This window comes from Takifugu flavidus, chromosome 2 (assembly GCF_003711565.1).
Source record: "Takifugu flavidus isolate HTHZ2018 chromosome 2, ASM371156v2, whole genome shotgun sequence".
In the NCBI taxonomy this organism is placed as follows: Eukaryota; Metazoa; Chordata; class Actinopteri; order Tetraodontiformes; family Tetraodontidae; genus Takifugu; species Takifugu flavidus.
The window spans coordinates 7,532,578-7,538,822 of NC_079521.1; the positions used below are offsets into that span (position 1 = coordinate 7,532,578).

A 6,245-nucleotide genomic window follows, 5' to 3' on the forward strand; every position below is an offset into this window, starting at 1 on the left:
TCAGCCGCTAGCAAGCTGTAGGCAGGAAACAAAAACAACCAGCAAAGCTTCTCAACAGCCTGTATGCCGATAAATAGGAATATGTTAATGACTTTCAGGAAGAAAATTAACTTTAAGGGGTTTCTTACCAATGTGCCATCTCTGGGACAGGATTTAAAATTCATTATCTCCACAGTTATCCAAATCCGTGATATGGTCGAGACAGACACGCGGCACACAAAGTCTGGAGACAAGCGCAAATGAGCAAACTCATTCATTTCTCCAGTGAGATGCCGTTTGTGTGCGAATAAATCTCCAAACAAAAGCTGGCTTCTCCCATGGTCTGCGCAAATGTTTGTCTAATGTAAACCGCCATATAGGAGCATCTAATTAAGGGTGTCAGGCTGCATGTGGCTGAGAAATCTCAGCCAACTGTCAGCCAATTCAGATCACTCCCAATCAGTGGCAAGACGAAGGAGGGGAAAAGGCAGAAGAGGATCTGGAACTGGGAGGCAGGGACCCAAGCGGGGGGGCAATTAACGGTGAAGGTAAAGCCACTCGTTGGAGCCAAAGGCTCTGCTATGTTAGGCTTCTAAACTGCCTGTTACTTTGCTTTTTCTAATTATAAATGTGCTGTTGGATGCCAAAGCAGAACGCATCTGCACGGCTCCAGTTCTGGTTTAGATGACATAAAAAGTAAGAGCATTGCTGGATGGGCATGAAGCTGTTTGTAGGGAGCGGTTGTGTGTGTGTGTGTGTGGGGGGTTGGATGGATGGAATGCCACAGTAGGTGAAACTGAATGAAAGGTCATGATAACCCAGTGTGAGCTGGGTGTCATCCTCATTAAAAGCCTGAGCTGTACAGAGGAGAGGAGATGCTCTCAACTGCAAAACTTTGAAGAAGCCCCCAGTCAGTTCCCTCGGAAGGCCTGTGAAAACACATGGTAACATGCGTTTAACATGCACGTCTGCAGAAAGACGACTTGAAAGGCTGCAGCAAACGCGGGGCATGAAAGGTAAGAGTGGGTAAAAAGGTAGAAATCACAGGCCAGGGTGTTTCTAAACCATCTCCCTTAGTGTTGATGATTAGTGGAAGAAAACTGTGAGGGGAAGGCAGTCTTTTCCCCCTACTTAAAGCCATGATTTCCTTTGCATAAACAACAACAACAACAATAGCAGGCAGGTTCTTCTGTAGCAGCCACACAATGAGCTCTAGGGTTCCTCATAACATCTCATTATAGTTAATGAGCGCTCTGTGTTTACAATGTGTAGCTCTATAGAGCTAGCAGTGTTTACCCATCCCCTCCTCTCAATGGAGATCACTCAGCACACCCCAAAACAAAGAAGGATTTGTTTAGCCATGGGCTATGTTTTTTCCCCCTCTGGATCACAGGGCTCAATCTAGCAGGCACAGGCTGTTAGTGCTATCTCCCAAATTCATCACCGCTTCCATACAATCCTCAAATATATGTTGGGTAACACAATTAAAGATAATTATGTTAAACTAAAGATTAACCACTATATATATCTGGCACTGGTGTAAATATACACCCCCACAGGGCCGGGCACCAATGGTATCTCTGAGGCAATAAAGTTAATGTGTCTCTATTTTGCTCAATGCGTCCATCAAGCTGTAGAAGCAGTCAGGGTCTGTGTGGCACCCTATAAAAGATCAAAATTCCTCTCCAAGAGTCTACAACAAGCAGCCTGCTGAAGAGTATGTTTTTGCTTCATGGAGATTACTAATTTGCTTCACTTCTATATTCCTCCATTATAGGTAACAAAACATAAGAAAATTGAAAATTACAAATGTTTCCGGCACATCAATCCCTCATCATTACACCCAGACAGACACACGCACTCCACCCCATTTTTCTATCCAGTAATTAAGAAAATAATTTTCAACAAGTAAGATCCGAGTGAAAAGACACGGCAGAGTTCTGCATGGTAGGCCCTTCTCTTAATCAGCGCATTAGGAAAGCACGGCAATTCACAGGCTGATTGAGTCCTGTGTTGAGTGTGCGTTAATCTCTGATTAACATCTGCGTGTGATCTTGTGGAAGTATGGCGCCAGTGAGCTCTGTGCGCACACAGGGCATGAAATATCCAGGCGTGTAATAACATTTTATTTACAAAGGGCCCACTGGGCACAATACATGCCAGAACTGCCAAACAGGGTCCAATGAAATTCACTTGAATGCATTATATTATTCTGGCAATCCAGCTGGGGAAGGGAAAAGGGAAAGGGAATGGCTTTAGTCACAGTTGTTTATTAGAAACAGAGACATGATTGATACCTGTAAGGCAAACCTAATCCAACACCCCTTCAGCCGTGGCAGAGAACAGCAGGGTACCTGCGAAAAGCTCGAGGGTGAGGGAACACGAAGGCCATGTGGGTGGGTCAGCCCGGCAGATCTTTCTGTGGTGAGAACCGCATTGTCTCCCCAGCAAGAACTCGAAAATGGTGTGTATTTTCGGATGGAATGTAAGGCACGCCGACCGCAGCGTGCATCCACTCCCCTTAAATCAATGGTGCATTTAGCCGGGAGTCCATCGGTCCAAATCAATAAAACACACTATTCCAGCACACAGCGGGGAAAATATAAACACGTGCCAAACATTAAATCATTAGCATGTGGAATGACAGCAGAATATGAAACGGTAGATGTGCAAACATGGAAATATGCGGGTGAGTGTTTCCTGGATTGACTGTCGGCCGCTGCCTTACTTTCATACATTGTATAGTCAAAACAGAAGGTACAGGGGCCAACAAACAGAACGCAGAAATCAACAAATCAGACAATATATGAAAATATATGGCTCAATTCATATTCATAGTTGCTACAAACTGACAGCCGATATGAATAATCTCCACTTTCTGCAGGAGTGAACCTATCACCTGTGGACTGACCTATTAGAGCCCCTGAGGCTAAAAATGACCACAATATCCATCTTATGGCCTAAAGATCTTAAAGAGAATAGCAATATTGGTTAAAATGACTCCTTTTTCCAGAAGCATTTCTTCAATTTTATTTTTTAAAGTGTAATGTCTATCCCATTCAATGTTATGAATAAAACAAGATAACTTTTTTTTCTTGCTCAAATCACGTCAACTGGTTATTTTAATGGCTATTTTTAAAGCTGTGTTCTCTTTTGAATATGAACTTTTATGCTTTATTGGATTTATAGCAATAGATCAACAATGAACTAATATAAACAGCCCTTTCAAATAGCAAAAGCTGAGTAATTCTAGGTGTTTTATGCCATCTCCCCCTCTTTCAGGACTCTTATAATGAATATATGCAAAAGTCCATTAGAGCATAAAAAACACAGACCCCGTTTCCCCTTTCCACAACATGAAGAAAGGGAGGGAAAAAGAAAACAAGCTACCCGCATCGCTTTCAATGAGAACTGCGCCTGCTTTGGTGTCCTACAAAATTACCATATGAGAAGCTATTTACAACTCGACAAAATTTCCGCGTGTTTCCACAAGAGTTCAGTCCGTTCTTGTGATGGAACAAAATGAAAAGCCTGACTTACTTGTTGCGTGCAATTAAGCCCCTGCGCAAAGACAGTTGGGGCAGTTTAACATTTCATAGGGCTGTAATTATTCTTTAACTGTTAGAAAGTGTTGTCCCCCAGGAGCCAATTACTTGAAAAGCGCTCATCACACACAAGATATATACAAACAAATCCTTCAAGCACAAAGTAAATGTTTAAACATTAAAAGGGATGAGTGCTGGAACCATACCTTCAGTTTTGGTTGGAACTAATTACTAATAAGAGCATCAACCCCACTGGTGTTGGATAATTACCACACCAACTTGCACCTGCAGCACCTGGGGCACCTGGCTGCCCCCGTGCTCCATAATTACAGGTGAGCACAGATGACCGGATAAGTGGGGTGAATGGACACATGGCTCACGTGTATAAATGTTTTTATTACACAGATCTGATTTTAGTCATAAGTATGAATGACCTCATGCTGCCCGGGACAAGGGGATGTTTTTCTATATGTATGTTGTCATCATTCTAATAAAAGTCTCATCTCACTACCAGTTGTTTCTACAGACATCGCAAACATTTCACTCTGAATCAAGGATCACCATTTCAACTTAAGCGATTGCTGTTATTTCTTTATTTCACATTTAATCTCAATTTTCAGACATTTCTTGTTCAAGTTCTGAAGGTTTCGAAGTTTGATTCTCGAAGTTAGTGTTTGCTCTCCAAGATCAAGGTCACAATTGTCCACTCACGCTCAGAGTTCAGTTGGGATCAAGCTTAACCTGAACCCCAGAGCAGGAATCATGTTCTTCTTCAGATGACAGGTCACAAACACCAGACCAGCACTCCAGAAATGAACTGGCACAGGAGGGAAGTAGGAGTGAGTTTAAATGGCTGAGAGAAGAGGAGGAGACAATTAGACAACAGTGGAAGACATGAGGGTAATTAGGTCAGGTTGGGGGTGTCAAGGGAGGGGGGGAGCCCGCTGGGAGGAACCCACACAGACAACAGGGAAAAGCCAGATAACCTGAACAGTGAACTAAACATACCCACCAGACCCTAACAAGGCGAAGGTCAGCGTCGCCATGCACTCAACGATGATTCTGATTTGTTTTGGAGGTCAGAGGTCACACAATCTTGTGCCTGATTTTTCAGACCCTGGTTGGTTATGGAGTATGTATTGATATTTTTAAAGTCTGATATATTTCCTTTCCAAACACCTCGCTAAACTCTTTTCACTGTATTTTTACACTCATTTTTTCAAGGAATTTATCTAAAAAACAAACAAACAAACAAACAAAAAAACAGAAGTGCATTCAAATCAGTTTATAACACTTTATAAAAAAAAAAAAAGAAACAATTTCAGAGGCTGAACTGGCTAGACACCACTATGGGTAAATCACATTACTTATTTTTAACTAAAGGAAAAACTTGAGAGTCAATGTTAAGTGACTTAGATGGATAATTCTGCAGTTCAACAATCATATTAGCCCCCACTTACACTTTACATCTGCTTGCCCGGTTGTTTGTTCATCTAATCAATCTCCTTCACCCTTGTTCTTTAATGTCCTACCACATTTGACCATCTCTAAATACCCACTAACACCTGAGAAACATCAGGCTCTCAATGATGGCACCGTAAATGTAATTTATTTCTCATGCATGCAAGCACTTGAGTTAAGCGATTAAGGCTACTCAGGAGTGGCGCAGTATATAAGATAAATATTGATTGACGAGAGGGTTTGTTAGCTACAGTGTAGAAGAGAAGAGGCAGCTATGAAAAGGAGACAGACAGGAGTAACGAGTTGTCTGGTGCCAGCTACTAGTCTTGTTCCAAATGAAGAATAGGCCGTCTTGACCTGGCTCAGCCACAAACAAACATTTCAGGAATTTCATTCCTTCAGATCTCAACCCAAACAGACGCAGTCTTTCTCCTCATCCATACAGAAGCATTTTTTTTTTTGTAATTCTGCACACATGCTTATGGATCTGTCATGCATAGGGAGAGGAGATTAGCAACACGTGCCAGCCATAAAAACAGGGATCATGCAATCTATTTCACAAAGCAGTCGATTTATCCCACTGTTTAGACTAAACAAAAACATAATATTTATATTTGTCACAAAGTAAAGATTATGTAAGATCTTTGGTAAGAAATAATCAATAATCCGGACTTCGCTATGAATTAGGAAGTCAGAAGAAAGGATTCGGATTCACTAGAAAAAGCCTTCGAGGTATTTGTGCGCTGCATTAAATGACAAAAATATAGTTCTCTGAACATTAGAATTTTAGAGGATGAGAATTCTTAATGCTTATTAAGGATTATGTTTGCACATTAATCTTTTTTTCTCTTTCCTTCTTTTTATGTATGCACAGATGTACACACACAGATGTACACACACACACGGCCCTTGTCATGTTTCACTGTCCTTGACTGCATATTGGAGCAGCATCTCCAGAGTCCCAGGCGGAACCTTGAAATCCTGTTTAGCCAAATTAACATTGGAGCTCCCGCTGCAAACACTCTGTGATGTAATATACGTGTTGGATCTCTCTGAAAATCATTATGGCATGTATAGCATAAATAGTCTCATGTTCCCTTAGTGAAAAAAGAGTGTGTCTGTCATGTCGACACCGTCCATCCAAAACACAGCTGAGGCGTGATACGCGTGCTCATGTTGATGTGCACGATTTTTTTTGTTTTTGTTTTGCATTGTGTGTTAGTGACCAAGGCACTTTGTGGTAGCCTTTGTGTGTCACTG

The 6,245-nt window shown here is 41.7% G+C and overlaps 1 long non-coding RNA gene across 1 annotated transcript; it reads right to left on the reverse strand.

Moving 5' to 3' along the window:
* Positions 1–2,085: 2,085 nt before the first annotated feature.
* On the reverse strand, positions 2,086–3,797 carry LOC130521678 (uncharacterized). The gene is made up of 3 exons (XR_008949409.1): positions 3,731–3,797; positions 2,290–2,555; positions 2,086–2,203 (listed from the first exon to the last, which is right to left on the reverse strand). It is a non-coding gene; the product is annotated as an uncharacterized LOC130521678 (long non-coding RNA).
* Positions 3,798–6,245: the final 2,448 nt, after the last annotated feature.